Source organism: Eleutherodactylus coqui, chromosome 6 (genome assembly GCF_035609145.1).
Source record: "Eleutherodactylus coqui strain aEleCoq1 chromosome 6, aEleCoq1.hap1, whole genome shotgun sequence".
NCBI lineage: Eukaryota > Metazoa > Chordata > Amphibia > Anura > Eleutherodactylidae > Eleutherodactylus > Eleutherodactylus coqui.
This window is the reverse complement of record NC_089842.1, coordinates 69102911-69120190: the sequence shown is the minus strand read 5'-3', so window position 1 is coordinate 69120190 and position 17280 is coordinate 69102911. Positions and strand designations below refer to the sequence as shown.

Genomic DNA, 17280 nt, shown 5'->3' with positions numbered 1-17280 from the left:
GGGAACTTTGCAATGGTTGGGCATCAGTGACGATAAACTCCTCTGGTGGGAGAGGAACCACTGCTGCCCAATCTGAGCAGGGGCCAGAGAACAGTTCCTGGGAGTCTTCACGCAGCTGAGCAGGTGTCATTGTAGTGGAGTGAGGAGGCTGGGAGGAAGGAGGAGCAGCAGACAGAGGATTCTGATTTGCAGCAGTGGACGGCGCAGAACTGCGGTTGGACGATAGGTTGCTCGAAGCACTTTCTGCCATCCAGGACAGGACCTGCTCACACTGCTCATTTTCTAATAACCGTCTCCCGCGTGGACCCATGAATTGTGCGATGACTGTCGGGACGCCAGAAACGTGCCTCTCTACTAATCGCGCCGCAGTCGGCTGCGATACACCTGGATCAGGAGTTTGGCCTGTGCCCACACCCTGACTTGGCCCTCCGCGTCCTCGGCCGCGTCCACGTCCTCTAGGCCTACCCCTACCCCTCAGCATGCTGTATTACCAGTGATTTGATTTCACAGGCCAAATATAATTTTTTCCCTTTTTTGAAAACGAAAGGCCCCACTGCCTCTAGTGAATGAATAATCTAAGTTTAATAACTGTGCTGTGGCCCTGCTAATGTGTCACAGAACTTGAGGGTAGCAGAGTTATTATAACTCTGGCAGAGCAGGTATTTTTTCCCAATTAAGGAAAGCAAATGGCGAAGCCAGGAGTAAAACGTAGCTGGGTGCGTCTGATTTTTAAACGTTGCACACGCAGCCGACACGTGTCCACCGCCCTTAGGACGGACAGAGGCAGGACAAATACAATTTTTTTCAGTTTTTTTCCACCAAAAGGCAGCACTGCGTATATTCAATGAACATGAGAAGTTTAATAACTGTGCTGTGGCCCTGCTAATGTGGCACAGAACTTGAGGGTAGCAGAGTTATTATAACTCTGGCAGAGCAGGTATTTTTTTCCCAATTAAGGAAAGCAAATGGCGAAGCCAGGAGTAAAACGTAGCTGGGTGCGTCTGATTTTTAAACGTTGCACACGCAGCCGACACGTGTCCACCGCCCTTAGGACGGACAGAGGCAGGACAAATACAATTTTTTTCAGTTTTTTTCCACCAAAAGGCAGCACTTCGTATGTTCAATGAACATGAGAAGTTTAATAACTGTGCTGTGGCCCTGCTAATGTGGCACAGAACTTGAGGGTAGCAGAGTTCATATAACTCTGGCAGAGCAGGTATTTTTTTTCCAAATTAAGGAAAGCAAATGGCGAAGCCAGGAGTAAAACGTAGCTGGGTGCGTCTGATTTTTAAACGTTGCACACGCAGCTGACACGTGTCCACCGCCCTTAGGACGGACAGAGGCAGGACAAATACAATTTTTTTCAGTTTTTTTCCACCAAAAGGCAGCACTGCGTATATTCAATGAACATGAGAAGTTTAATAACTGTGCTGTGGCCCTGCTAATGTGGCACAGAACTTGAGGGTAGCAGAGTTATTATAACTCTGGCAGAGCAGGTATTTTTTTTCCAAATTAAGGAAAGCAAATGGCGAAGCCAGCAGTAAAACGTAGCTGGGTGCGTCTGATTTTTAAACGTTGCACACGCAGCCGACACATGTCCACAGCCCTTAGGACGGACAGAGGTAGGTCAAATATAATTTTTTGCACTTGTTTTACAAGCAAAAGGCCGCACTGCGTATATTCAATGAATAATAACTGTGTTGTGGCCCTGCCTACACAATTCTTTCCCTGCAGTATCAATGGAGGGTGCAATGCTCTGCAGAGGCGATTTTGAGAAGAAAAAAAATATGCAGCACAGCTAACAGCAGCCAGCACAGTACTGCACACAGTTAAATATGGCCCTAGAAAGGACCGTTAAGGTTCTTGAAGGCTACACTCACTCCTAACACTCTCCCTGCCTATGCAACACTTCTGTCCCTAATGCCGGGTGCAACGCTCTGCAGAGGCGATTTTGAGAAAAAAAAAAAATTGCCACTGCTAACAGCAGCCAACACACAGCTATCAGTGGCCCTAATAAGGACCTTTGGGGGTCTTGAAGCCTACACTAACTACCAATTCTTTCCCTACAGCAGCTGCGGTACAAACAGCACTGTCCCTCATCTAACTCACAAGGCATCTGAGGCGAGCCGCGGGAGGGGCCGACTTTTATATTAGGCGGACACCTGATCTCGCCAGCCACTCACAGCAGGGGGGTGGTATAGGGCTGGAACAACACAGGAGGAAGTTGTAATGCCTTCCCTGTCTTTCAATTGGCCAGAAAAGCGCGCTAACGTCTCAGGGAAGGAAGTGAAAGTAACCCGAACACCGCATGGTGTTCATTACGAATAACGAACATCCCGAACACCCTAATATCCGCACGGATATCAAGTTCGGACGAACACGTTCGCTCATCTCTATTCGCCACACAAAAAACAAGCCCTTATATGGCTGTGTTGACAGAAAACTAAAAAAGTTATGGCTTTTGAAAAATGAGGATGAAGGCCAAGTCCTTAAGGGGTTAATGACTTGAACATTAGAGATGAGCGAGCACCAAAATGCTCGGGTGCTCGTTGCTCGAGTCGAACTTTCTGCGATGCTCGAGGGTTCGTTTCGAGTAACGAACCCCATTGAAGTCAATGGGCGACTCGAGCACTTTTGTATATCACCCATTCTCTCTAAGGTTTTCATTTCTGAAAATCTGGAAAACCAAAGAAAGTGATGGAAACGACACAAATACGGATAGGGCAGGCGAGGGGCAACATGCTGGGCTGCATCTCAGGTTCCCAGGTCCCACTATTAAGCCACAATAGCGGCAAGAGTGCCCCCCCCCTAACAATTTTTACTTCTGACAAACCCTCATTAGCAAGGCACACCTTAGCAAAGCACCACACTACCTCCAACTAAGCACAATCACTGCCTACGGGTCACATCGCTGCCTCTTCTCCTGGGTTACATGCTGCCCAACCCCCCCGCACGACCCAGTGTCCACAGCCAAACATGGCAGACTTGCACCGCGCCCACGACATTTTTCTCGGCCCACAGCTTCAGCAATTGTAGGCAGCACCCAGGACATAGGCCTCTGCACAAACCCTCAGCAATCGCGGGCCTACAGTGGACTCCAATGCTAGCGTAGCTGTGAACGTCTCATTAGCGCTGTATTGCTCCTGTAGTTTGTCCCAATGCAGTGCCCCGGATAGTAGAGCTAACGTCAGATTAAATACAGGTGGGCTTCGGCCCACACTGTGTGCCCCAGTCAGACTGTGGTTTTTAAATTAATAGTCACACGCAGGTACAACTCCCCTATGGGAAGTCTGTGTAGAGTGGACCCACAGCATGGGTGGGTCCCAGGAAGCCATTAATGCCCCCGTACATTAAAAAATCCCATTGCAGTCCCCCGGATAGCTGAGGTAACGTCAGATAAAGTACAGGTGGGCTTCGGCCCACACTGCATGCCCCAGTCAGACTGGGGGTTTTTAACAATAGTCACAGGCAGGTACAACTCCCTTATGTGAAGTCCGTGTGGACCCACAGCACGGGTGGATCCCTGGAACCCACCAGCGGTACATAAATACATCCCATTGCAGTGCCCTGCTCAGCAGAGCTAACGTCAGATTCAATACAGGTGGGCTTCGGCGCACGCTGCATGCCCCAGTCAGACTGGGCGTTTTTATAAGTAGACACAGGCAGGTACAACTGCAATCTATTTTGCAAAAACTATCTGGCAATCACAGACGGTGCTTGATCAGCCAATCACAGCCATTCAGTGGATGACATTACTGAATGGCTGTGACTGGCTCATCGAGCGCTCACTTTGCTGGAGGCGGGGTATTCAAAGCCCCGTTGCCAGAAAGAAGTTGAGCAGGCTGACGGGGAGGACACTTGCCGTAGCGCCACCGGAGACCATCAGCATGCCGCAGATCGTCCGGACACCGCAGACCAGGTAAGTAAAAGCTCCCCCCCCCCGCCCCGAAAATAAGACACTGTCTATTTGGGGGGGAGGGAATAAGACAATGTCTTATTTTCGGGGGAAACACAGCATTGCTGGGATATCTACCCCAGCAACAGCTTAGTGATTGGTGCTTTGGTTGATTAGAAACACCAGAGCCCACATGAGAAAACAATTTTAAGTGTGTTTAAGTTGTCAGTTGGGAGTTGGAGATTGGGAGCAGAAGAGGGGAGATACAAACACAAGAGCAGGAGAGAGATAAAGTGCGGTGACTGTCATCAGAAGAGATGAAGGGAGAGTTTCTCCTCCATCCTGAGTAGGGAAATCAGAGCCAGTTGGAAAGATAAGTCATCATAATAGTGAGTGTTACCTCCTCTTGTGCTTAGATCTGGGGATCTAAGCAACAGGACACTTTGATGTACAATTCTATGATATCCTGGTTCAGAGACCAAATCTGTATATAGTTATGGTTATAAGTTACAAAAATGATCTAAAAACCCATTATTAACCCCTTAACGACCGCTGATACGCCTTTTAATGGCCTGTTTCGGCGATCTATATAGAGATCGTGGGGCGACCTCTCTTCATAGAGCACAGGTGTCAGCTGTTTATTACAGCTGACACCCACTGGCAATAGCTGCAATCAGCTACTTTGTGGTCCCCTAAAAAAAAGTAAAAATAAGATCAATAAAGTTTTACTAATTGTAAATACCAGTAATACCAGTTCAAATCACCCCCCCTCCCTTTGCCATATCTATAATGAAAAATCTAAATCATAAAACAAAAATACATATTTGGTGTTGCTGCGTCCGATAAAGTCCGATCTATCAAAGGAATATATTATTTACCCCGCACGGTGAACATCGTCCGAAAAAAAAACAAAAAACGACAGAAATGCACTTTTTTGGTCACACTGACTCCCAGAAAAATGCAATAAAAAGCAATCAAAAAGCCGTATGTATTCCAAAATGGTACCAACATAAACTACAGTATGTCTCGCAAAAAATGAGCTCTCACACAGCTATGTCAATGGAAAAATAAAAAAACGTATTGCGCAGAAGATGGCGGCAGAAAATTATTTAAAAATGAAATGTCTTTGAAAAAAAAATAAAAGTAGTATAGCAAGAAAAAAAAATACTATACAAGTTTGGTATCGTAGTAATCGTGACCCATAGAATAAAGTTATTATGTCGTTCTTGTTGCACTTTGTGTGCTGTAGAAACAAGACGCAACGAAAATGCAGGAATGTTTTTTTTTTTGTCATTTTACTTCACTTAAAATTTTTTTAATGGTTTTCAGTACATTATATGGTACATTAAATAGTATCTTTGGAAAATACAACTCGTCCTGCAAAAAACAAATCCCCATACAGCTACGTCGATGGATAAATGAGTTACAATTTTTTAAAAGGGAGGAGGAAAAGATGAAAATGGAAAAAAAGGGCCGCGTCCTTAAGAGGTTAAAGGACTTTTTAAATGTTTCTTCTAGTTTCTTACACCTTGGGACCATTTGACATGAGCGAGCCCTATTTTTTACTAGAAGCAAATATTTACAGAAGGATTTCATAATTGTTTGAGTATGTCTTCAGCTAATCAGAGGAGCTTAATAGGCTCCAAATATAATTCATTATGGTATTTGAAAGGGCAAGACAGTAAGCCAGGCAGGCCCACGCACTCTTCCTTTCAATGTATCTTGCATAACATGGACGGCAGCCAGAGCATTTTATCAACACTCTCAGCAAATAGATTTTCTTATCAGAAATGTTACTGCATGTAAAGGTAATGGCTGGGTCAATGTACTCTAAGTCTTTAAATAAGCAACAATCATGATAATCTAGCGCCACATATAGGTAGCGTCCCAATGTGTGTCTCTGAGGCACAGGCAAACATACATCCTACTTTTATAGTACCACTGCCTTAGTAACTGGATCACAATCTTTTATGTACTGTGCTTTGAAATCTTGGATTTGGATTTTTGCAGACATGTCATTGAAAGCCTCTTGAGGCCTTAGTCAGACGGGCGATTTTTCGCGCGATTTGCGCATGCGCATGCGTCCGGCGATTTTATAAAACCATTGCTTTGCAATGGTATCGGACACATGAGCGCTTTTTATGCGCTCGTCCGATAAATTATAGAACAAAAAATCGCAGATCGCACCTATCTGCGATCTGCGATTCCTGTTCTCTTCTCTATATGCGCTCAATGGGGCCGGCGGCAGCAGCGTCGACCCCATTGAGAACATATAGAAGATAAATCATTCTTCTCTGCCACAGCTGTAACAGCTGTGACAGAGAAGAACGATGTTTGCCCATTGAATTCAATGGAGCGGTAATACAGCCGCTCCATTGAAAGCAATGGGCTGCCGGCGTGCGCGGGGTGAATTGTCGGGAAGGGGTTAAATATATAAACCCTTCCCTGCAATTCATTCTAAAATGTGTTAAAATAAAAAAAAATTGTATACTCACCTTTCCGCTGCAGCCGGAGTCCAGCCGCGGCCGCTGTCAGTTCTCCTGAACTGCTTCTTGGCACTATTCAGCCGGCTGGGCTTTAAAATCCCCGCCTGCTGAATGATCTGCCTCTGATTGGTCACAGCCCTGACCAATCAGAGGCTGAAAACACTCACACACCCATTCATGAATTCATGAATGGGTGAGTGACTGCTGCCTCTCAGCGCTGAGCCAATCAGGGGCAGGTCTGACTCACATCCATTCATGAATTCATGAATGGGTGTGAGTGAGGCATGCCTCTGATTGGCTCAGCGCTGAGCCAATCAGGGGGCAGGTCTGGCTCACACCCCCTTCACACCCACTGCAGGACGGCCACGCGGAGCTCCGGCTGCCGGGAGAAGGTGAGTATACAATTTTTTTTTAATTTTAACACATTTTAGGATGGATTGCAGGGAAGGGCTTATATATTTAAGCACTTACCGACAATTCATCCCGAGCTCGCCCGCAGCGCATTGCTTTCAATGGAGACGGCTGTATTGCCGTCTCCATTGAATGCAATGCGCTGGACAGCTCCGGCCCGTTTCTAATGAAACGCGGCTAGGAGCATATTTTCGGGCGATTTGCAGGCGACTTGCGCGCACCGGTCTCGCGATTTGCGGATGCCATTCCGTCATGCGATCCGCAAATCGCGTGAAAAATCGCCCGTCTGACTAAGGCCTTAAAGTAAATCTCCACCTTTTATCACTGCATTGTTTTTAGGTCCAACATTTTGCCCTCATTTCTTAATATATTTTCATAGTGGTGAGGGCTTTGATATACAGCTTTAAATTCTCTGCATTCCCAGAATTTTTGCGTAAAAGTTTGCAACTTTTCTTGCAACTTATCAGTTTTAAAAGTGTAAAGAACAGTTGGTGTGGCTTAAAGTGAGTGGACCAACGTTTAGACAGATTTATTAACACTGAAGACAGAAAAGGGTGCGAATGTCTGCACAAATTTACACCTGATCATAAAAAGATTTTATTTTCTGACCTTACAGGGGGTTTCCAGTGATTCAAAAAATGGCTGCCGTCTCTGCAGCCTGTGAAAAACCCTTCCTAGAATGTAATGCCCTATTTACGAGGGACGACTGTTGGCTAAATGATCTGCAGGGAATTTGAAAAAACAATCACACGGCGCATGTCCATGACGTTAGACTCCCAGACATGCGCAGTGCCGATCACAGACCGCAGAGCGTACAGGCTGTGATACGTACAACGCTGTGGGAAATTTTGCCTTTCTAAATCAGCAAAATTAAAGGGGTCTTACTGCACAAAGGCGATAAACCTCAGATCGCTTGGGTTAGACCACTAGGACCCCCAATGATCTCAAGAACAGCGTCTCTGAATGCCTCATGTGAATGCAGTGGCGATGGGTAGAGGATAACGGCTGCTTCAGACTGATGTATTTGTGTGTATTTTTGTGCACACAAAAATTGAGTCGCAAATCACAGAAAAAAAGAACCCATTGAATTCAAAGGATTTGTTCTCATTTCCTTTTTCTCATGCGCAGAAACAAAAAAGGCCTGCTCTATTTTCCTGTTTTTTTGCACGCCAGAGGCACAATGGGAGTATATGGGAGGTCCTCTAATGTGCGTGCAAAATGCAGGAACATGCGCAATATGCTGCACAATTCCGTGAAAAAGAAAATACATCTGGATAGCGTCGGGCAAAATAGCCTTTTAAATCAGGACAGAAGTGTTTTGCACATGCATGTGAACAGGCCCTGCGTGCAAAAATAGTACAATACCGTGCACCAATAGCTGCGCAAATTCAACTTGTTCACTGTGCAAATGCGTTGTGCTGAAGCATGTGCAATTGCCTATATGGTCACCTGACGCCTCCCTAAATGTCTTTGGTGGTAAACCCCTTTAAAGCAAAACTAACTTTGTATTTGAATATGTCATACAAACGTGGGAATATTTCCAAAAATATGATGCACCTTTGGGGCACATACTAAATGAAGGCCCATGCAAGGCGAAAACACTCTGCCGTAGGCGCAACTACGCTTTCCAGTACGGAGTGTAGTTGCGCCTGGACTAGGGAAATTTCTTCCCCTCCAACGGCCATTAAATTTCCACGGCAGAGTGCAGTAGTTTGAAAAATGAAGCGGGAAGACAGGTGCTGCCCAATCTGCCCCACGCAATGTATTCCCTATGTGCGGGAAAGATACGGCAAGTCCCATCTTTTCTCGGCCATAGTATTCACGGCCGAGAAATCCCGATAGTGAAAATGCAACCATTGAAATCCGTTGAAATCAGGGGTTTTGTTTTGTCCCGTTATGTGGCCATGATTAACACGACCATATAAGGGAGGAGAAACACGTTTTTGCCCTCAATGATCTCTCTGAACGGGTCTATAGAGCACTGCAGACCCTTCTACTTATGGGCTATGCACTCAAAGGAATGAGTCGAAAGCCAGGTGAAAATCTGGGACATTTGTTATAGCCTTATTTCTGTGTTGGCCTTTCTTTTGAGCTCATGATTGCAAGTTTTCTGAGTTGCTTTGAGTGATAATTTCTGTGTAATTAAACTGTGCTTATTGATAATGTTACACAAGCATCAAACAATATCTTTCCACAATGTTTTGGGTTTCCTTGCATAACGTATAGAATTACTGTCTACATTTATTAGCATTCAGGCATTTTTCTTATATTGCATAATCTTTTTGCATGCAGTGTTTTAACAGATATTGTGAAATGAAACCACAGGATATTAGATGGAATACAAGAACAATTGCACCATCTCTTTACAGCTCAGTGAATTACAGCACAGAACATGCATGTGTACTTCTCTCCTTACTTTTATCGATTCCAGATTAAACTCTTTCCATTCATCTCGTTATCTGTTTGCCTGCCTATTAAACCATAGGCTTTGGCTGGAGAAAAGCCCAAACAATAAGAATGCCATAATCCATCTGGCCAGGGCATTATGAACACTACTTGTCTCTGCAAAGACTGCCACAAGGTCAGGTTTGGCTCCTTACTTTTCTTGCATCCTTCTTATCTTCTCAACACAATCTTCCCATCCCGGTGCCCGAACACTATCATCCTGCTGCTACCTCCAAAACTGTGCCTGCTGTGCTGCTCCGTGTCTCCAAATATAATACTGCTAAAATAACAATATCATAATTATAATCGATCCAAAAATAATAGTTTCACACACATGACACCTCAAAATAATTGTGAACTGATAGTTATTGCCACACATGGAAGTCTCAAAAATAATTGTGAACAGATAATGCTCCTGACAGTAATTAGTTTCACGCAAAGTATTCCCCCAACAATAATGATGCCAGCATACTAGGGTTAAAGGGGTTGTCCCGCGAAAGCAAGTGGGTCTATACACTTCTGTATGGCCATATTAATGCACTTTGTAATGTACATTGTGCATTAATTATGAGCCATACAGAAGTTATCAGAAATTATTCACTTACCTGTTCCGTTGCTGGCGTCCTCGTCTCCATGGTGCCGTCTAATTTTCAGCGTCTAATCGCCAGATTAGACGCGCTTGCGCAGTCCGGTCTTCTTCTTTTCTCAATGGGGCCGCTCGTGCCGGAGAGCGGCTCCTTGTAGCTCCGCCCCATCATGTGCCGATTCCAGCCAATCAGGAGGCTGGAATCGGCAATGGACCGCACAGAAGAGCTGCGGTCCACCGAGGGAGAAGATCCCGGCGGCCATCTTCAACCGGTAAGTAAGAAGTCACCGGAGCGCGGGGATTCAGGTAAGCGCTGTGCGGATTTTTTTTTAGGTCCCTGCATCGGGTTTGTCTCGCGCCGAACGGGGGGGCTGTTGAAAAAAAAAAACCCCGTTTCGGAGCGGGACAACCCCTTTAACAAATCAGTGGATACTTACATGCTTCGTTCTCTGCTGTCTTTATTTACAGACTGCTATGACGTCTCATACATCTCCTGTAGCAGCCAATGACAGCTCTCAGCCATGATTACTGAGCACTGTCATTGGCTGCTGTATCTTGTTTGTAAACATGTTCTGGCTAACTGCAGCCTGTAAAGTGATGTCACAGGCAGAGCCGAGCTGGCGTGGGGGATGAGTGGGGGAACAGGGAGAGGTGAGGAACAACTGCTTTGTTATTTTAACACATAGGGGACCTGTTGACAGGGGTTTTCTTAACTCGGACAATCCCTATATAAACCATGCTAATTGGCTAAGATACTTAGCCTAATAACAAGCCGAGGGAGGTGATGCAGCTTAATTTCTAGTGTTTACTGAGACAGTATCTATTCTGGCCTGTAAGAAGTGAGACCTGCACAGAAAACATATCACAAGTTACAGAGGCCATTGAGGGCATACCTCTGTGAGTGTGTCCTGTCTCCTAATGCCTACTCTGCCTACCGAAGTTGCCTATCTGAGAGTTGCCGTGAGTTTTTACAACTAAGGGACTCTGTGCAAAGCAAAAAGTACAGAAAGAAAAAGGAGCTGTGTATTTCTGTCTAAGTTCTGTAACATCTGCTCACGAGACTCAGCACCAGATGGACATTATAACAGCAGGGAACTCCTGGTGTTTGTTACTGTTGAAGTTCTGTGTTAATAAAAGTTTAGTTTGAACAAAAAACAATATGGTCTGCCTTACAGTACATGCCAACCCGCTGCAAAATGCCAGGGCAGGCCTATGACTAGGCCTTATTTAAGTGGTTACCAGTTGTCCAGAGAGAAACAGCTAGTCCACATTCTTCCCCTCGGTTAGTCTAGAGAAGCACCTGCCTAAGGACCCACCTGCCTGGGGGCCCATTCATCCCCATAGTGCCTAAAAGCATGCACCCAACAGTAAGTGCCACAACATTAATTTTGTCCACCAAAATAATTGTACCAGTGACCTCAAATATAATAGTGCTCCCAAGCAAAGTGCCTAAACCCTGTGCGCCAAAAACAGCTTGCAGGCCGAGTAAGACGCAGGGCAGTGCAGTCTTGTGCAATGATGTGATCACTGCTGACTAGAGATGAGCGAGCGTACTCGTCCGAGCTTGATACTCGTTTGAGTATTAGGGTGTTCGAGATGCTCGTTACTCGAGACGAGCACCACGCAGTGCTCGACTCCATTACATTTCCTTCCCTGAGAAATTTGCGCGCTTTTCTGGCCAATAGAAACACAGGGAAGGCATTACAACTTCCTCCTGTGACATTCCAGCCCTATCCCACCCCCCTGCAGTGAGTGGCTGGGGAGATCAGATGACACCCGAGTATTTAAATCTCGCCACAGATGCATGCTGACAGAGATCAGGGAAAGTGCTGTCTTGCTGTAGCTGCTATAGGGAGAGTGTTAGGTGTTATATTCGTCTTCAAGAACCCCAACGGTCCTTCTTAGGGCCACATCTGACCCTGTGCAGTACTGTTGAGGCTGCTTTTAGCAGTGTTGCACAATTTTTTTTTTTTGTATATTGGGCGTGCAGACCATAGTGTCCTCAGTCTGCAGTCATTTTACAGAGTATAGGGGCAGTACTGGTGAGGCAGGGAAAGAGGTATACTGGCTATATAGGCAGTGGGCTTTTTCCCAAAAAGTGCAAAAATATACTATATTTGGCCTGGCAGTTACTGTCTTCAGTTTACGCGCCGTGTCTGCTGGTTTAGTAGTCGGTGATTAATACCCAGCCTTGCGCATAATTGTTTCCTGGCTCTGCTGTGCGTTCTGTAAGTGAAGTCAGCCTCCAACCACAGGCAAATCCAAATACAGTGTATATCAGAGGCAGTGGGCTTTTTCCCAAAAAGTGGAAAAATATACTATATTTGGCCTGGCAGTGACCGTCTTCAGTTTACGCCGTGTCTGCTGGGGGGAGTAGTCGGTGATTAATACCCAGCCTTGCGCATAATTGTTTCCTGGCTCTGCTGTGCGTTCCGTAAGCGAAGTCAGCCTCCAACCACAGGCAAATCCAAATACAGTGTAAAAGGAGGCAGTGGGCTTTTTCCCAAAAAGTTGAAAAATATACTATATTTGGCCTGGCAGTGACCGTCTTCAGTTTACGCCGTGTCTGCTGGGGGGAGTAGTCGGTGATTAATACTCAGCCTTGCGCATAATTGTTTCCTGGCTCTGCTGTGCGTTCCGTAAGCGAAGTCAGCCTCCAACCACAGGCAAATCCAAATACAGTGTATATCAGAGGCAGGGGGCTTTTTCCCAAAAAGTGGAAAAATATACTATATTTGGCATGGCAGTGACCGTCTTCAGTTTACGCCGTGTCTGCTGGGGGGAGTAGTTGGTGATTAATACCCAGCCTTGCGCATAATTGTTTCCTGGCTCTGCTGTGCGTTCCGTAAGCGAAGTCAGCCTCCAACCATAGGCCAATAAGCGGCACATTTAATTACAGCATCCTGCTTCTGCTCTACTCGTAATACACCATGCTGAGGGGTAGGGGTTGGCCTAGAGGACGTGGATGTGGACGCGGGCGAGGACGCGGAGGCCCAAGTCAGGGTGTGGGCACAGGCCGAGCTCCTGATCCAGGTGTATTGCAGCCGACTGCTGCGGGATTAGGAGAGAGGCAAGTTTCTGGGGTCCCCACATTCATCTCACAATTAATAGGTCCACGCGGTAGACCTTTATTAGAAACTGAGCAGTGTGAGCAGGTCCTGTTGTGGATGGCAGAAAGTGCATCCAGCAATCTCTCGACCACACAGTCTTCTACGCCGTCCACAGCTGCAACTCTGAATCCTCTGGCTGCTGCTCCTCCTTCCTCCTAGCCTCCTCACTCCATGAAAATGACACATTCTGAGGAGCAGGCAGACTCCCAGGAACTGTTCACGGGCCCCTGCAGAGATTGGGTAGCAATGGTTCTTCTCCCACTGGAGGAGTTTGTCGTGACCGATGCCCAACCTTTGGAAAGTTCCCGGGGTTCGGGGGATGAGGCTGGGGACTTCCGACAACTGTCTCAAGAGCTTTCAGTGGGTGAGGAGGACGATGAGGATGAGACACAGTTGTCTATCAGTGAGGTAGTAGTAAGGGCAGTAAGTCCGAGGGAGGAGCGCACAGAGGATTCGGAGGAAGAGCAGCTGGACGATGAGGTGACTGACCCCACCTGGTTTGCTACGCCTACTGAGGACAGGTCTTCAGAGGGGGAGGCAAGTGCACCAGCAGGGCAGGTTGGAAGAGGCAGTGCGGTGGCCAGGGGTAGAGGCAGGGCCAGACCGAATAATCCACCAACTGTTTCCCAAAGCGCCCCCTCGCGCCACGCCACCCTGCAGAGGCTGAGGTGCTCAAAGGTGTGGCAGTTTTTCACTGAGAGTGCAGACGACCGACAAACTGTGGTGTGCAAGGTTTGTCGCTCCAAGATCAGCCGGGGAGCCACCACCACCAGCCTCACCACCACCAGCATGCGCAGGCATATGATGGCCAAGCACCCCACAAGGTGGGACGAAGGCCGTTCACCGCCTCAGGTTTGCACCACTGCCTCTCCCCCTGTGCCCCAACCTGCCACTGAGATCCAACCCCCCTCTCAGGACACAGGCACGACCGTCTCCCAGCCTGCACCCACACGCTCACCTCCGCTGTCCTCGGCCCCATCCAGCAATGTCTCTCAGCGCAGCTTCCAGCCGTTGCTAGCGCAAGTGTTTGAACGCAAGCGCAAATACGCCGCCACGCACCCGCACGCTCAAGCGTTAAACGTGCACATAGCCAAATTGATCAGCCTGCAGATGCTGCCGTATAGGGTTGTGGAAACGGAGGCTTTCAAAAACATGATGGCGGCGGCGGCCCCGCGCTACTCGGTTCCCAGTTGCCACTACTTTTCCCGATGTGCCGTCCCAGCCCTGCACGACCACGTCTCCCGCAACATTGTACGCGCCCTCACCAACGCGGTTACTGCCAAGGTCCACTTAACAACGGACACGTGGACAAGCACAGGCGGGCAGGGCCACTATATCTCCCTGACGGCACATTGGGTGAATTTAGTGGAGGCTGGGACCGAGTCGGAGCCTGGGACCGCTCACGTCCTACCCACCCCCAGAATTGCTCGGTGTTGGTATCTGCGGTGGTGTATGCTTCCTCCACTAAACCACCCTCCTCCTCCTCCTACGCAACCTCTGTCTCGCAATCAAGATGTGTCAGCAGCAGCACGTCGCCAGCAGTCGGTGTCGCGCGGCGTGGCAGCACAGCGGTGGGCAGGCCGTGCTGAAACTACTCAGCTTAGGAGAGAAGAGGCACACGGCCCACGAACTGCTGCAGGGTCTGACAGAGCAGACCGACCGCTGGCTTTTGCCGCTGAGCCTTTAACCGGGCATGGTCGTGTGTGACAACGGCCGTAACCTGGTGGCGGCTCTGCAGCTCGGCAGCCTCACGCACGTGCCATGCCTGGCCCACGTCTTTAATTTGGTGGTTCAGCGCTTTCTGAAAAGCTACCCACGCTTGTCAGACCTGCTCGGAAAGGTGCGCCGGGTCAGTGCACATTTCCGCAAGTCCAACACGGACGCTGCCACCCTGCGGACCCTGCAATATCGGTTTAATCTGCCAGTGCACCGACTGCAGTGCGACGTGCCCACACGGTGGAACTCTACGCTCCACATGTTGGCCAGGCTCTATAAGCAGCGTAGAGCTATAGTGGAATACCAACTTCAACATGGGCGGCGTAGTGGGAGTCAGCCTCCTCAATTCTTTACAGAAGAGTGGGCCTGGTTGGCAGACATCTGCCAGGTCCTTGGAAACTTTGAGGAGTCTACCCAGATGGTGAGCGGCGATGCTGCAATCATTAGCGTCACCATTCCTCTTCTATGCCTCTTGAGAGGTTCCCTGCAAAGCTTAAAGGCAGACGCTTTGCGCTCGGAAACGGAGGCGGGGGAAGACAGTATGTCGCTGGATAGCCAGAGCACCCTCATGTCTATATCTCAGCGCGTTTTGGAGGAGGAGGAGGAGGGGGAGGAGCATGAGGAGGAGGGGGAAGAGACAGCTTGGCCCACTGCTGAGGGTACCCATGCTGCTTGCCTGTCATGCTTTCAGCGTGTATGGCCTGAGGAGGAGGAGGAGGATCCTGAAAGTGATCTTCCTAGTGAGGACAGCCATGTGTTGCGTACAGGTACCCTGGCACACATGGCGGACTTCATGTTAGGATGCCTTTCTCGTGACCCTCGCGTTACATGCATTCTGGCCACTACGGATTACTGGGTGTACACACTGCTCGACCCACGGTATAAGGAGAACCTTTCCACTCTCATACCCGAAGAGGAAAGGGGTTCGAGAGTGATGCTATACCACAGGACCCTGGCGGACAAACTGATGGTAAAATTCCCATCCGTCAGCGCTAGTGGCAGAAGGCGCAGTTCCGAGGGCCTGTTAGCAGGGGAGGCGCGGAGATCAGGCAGCATGTACAGCGTAGGCAGAGGAACACTCACCATGGCCTTTGACAGCTTCATGGCTCCCCAGCAAGACTGTGTCACCGCTCCCCAGTCAAGGCTGAGTCGGCGGGAGCACTGTAAAAGGATGGTGAGGGAGTACGTAGCCGATCGCACGACCATCCTCCATGACGCCTCTGCTCCCTACAACTACTGGGTGTCGAAGCTGGACACGTGGCCTGAACTCACGCTGTATGCCCTGGAGGTGCTTGCTTGTCCTGCGGCTAGCTTCTTGTCAGAGAGGGTGTTTAGTGCGGCTGGGGGAATCATCACGGATAAGCGTACCCGCCTGTCAACTGACAGTGCCGACAGGCTTACACTCATAAAGATGAACAAAGCCTGGATTTCCCCAGACTTCTCTTCTCCACCAGCGGACAGCAGCGGTACCTAAACAATACGCAGGCTGCACTCGCGGATGGAAGCATCGTTCTCTATCACCATAAAAAATGGGGACCTTTTAGCTTCATCAATCTGTGTATTATATTCATCCTCCTCCTCCTGCTCCTCCTCCTGAAACCTCACGTAATCACACCGAACGGGCAATTTTTCTTAGGCCCACAAGGCTCAGTCATATTACTTTTGTAAACAATGTTTTTACGTTTCAATTCTCATTAAAGCGTTGAAACTTGCACCTGAACCAATTTTTATTTTAACTGGGCTGCCTCCAGGCCTAGTTACAAATTAAGCCACAGTAACCAAAGCGATTAATGGGTTTCACCTGCCCTCTTGGTTGGGTATGGGCAATTTTTCTGAGGTACATTAGTACTGTTGGTACACCAATTTTTTGGGGCCCTCGCCTACAGTGTAATCCTAGTAATTTTTATGGGCTTCGCCTGCATTCATGGTACAGCAAGGTGTGTGGGGTTGGCCTACACTTTTGCTACATAAATGTAACTGGGGCCTTGTCTATACTGCAACTACTGAAATGTGAAAGAGACTGTTATCTCCCTAAACTGCTGCAACGGGAATGTTACTGTGGCCTGTCTTGACTGCTACTACTACTGAAATGGAACTAATACTGTGCTCCCCCTATACTGCTGCTTCGGAATTGTTACTGGGGCCTGTCTGGACTGCTACTACTACTGAAATGGAACTAATACTGTGCTCCCCCTATAATGCTGCTAGTGATATGTTACTGGGGCCTGTCCCTAATGCTACCGCTGAAATGTTACTAATTCTGGGCTCTGCCTATACCGCTGCTAATGCTATGTCACTGGGGTGTGGAAACAGAGGCTTCCCAAAGACATGATGGTGGCGAGGCCATTTCCCACCAACGCGGTTACTGTTAAGGTGCATATAACCACGGACACGTGGAGAGGACACGTAGTGCCTCAAAAACATCCCCTCCTCCTCCAACAATGCAAACATTCTTGGCAAATACCTTTGCATTGGTCCGTCTGGTGGCAGTCCAAGAATTTCACCTTTAACGACACAACAAGAGAGCCCCCCCCCACCATCCCCCCGCCACGGCCCACTTAATCCTGGCCACATTCCGAAAACCAACTAAATAAAACCACGCTACTAGGTCCGCAGTCGCCATCACATTCC

At 48.2% G+C, this 17280-nt stretch overlaps 1 protein-coding gene across 1 annotated transcript in view; it reads right to left on the bottom strand.

The window, feature by feature from the left end:
• LOC136632214 (cytochrome P450 2G1-like) overlaps positions 1 to 9508 on the bottom strand; it is a 203611-nt gene extending 194103 nt beyond the window's left edge. The window contains exon 1 of the mRNA XM_066606945.1: positions 9393 to 9508. The gene's annotated coding sequence lies outside the window, so the exon portion shown is untranslated. The remainder of the gene's footprint in view (positions 1 to 9392) is intronic.
• Between the last annotated feature and the right edge of the window lie 7772 nt (positions 9509 to 17280).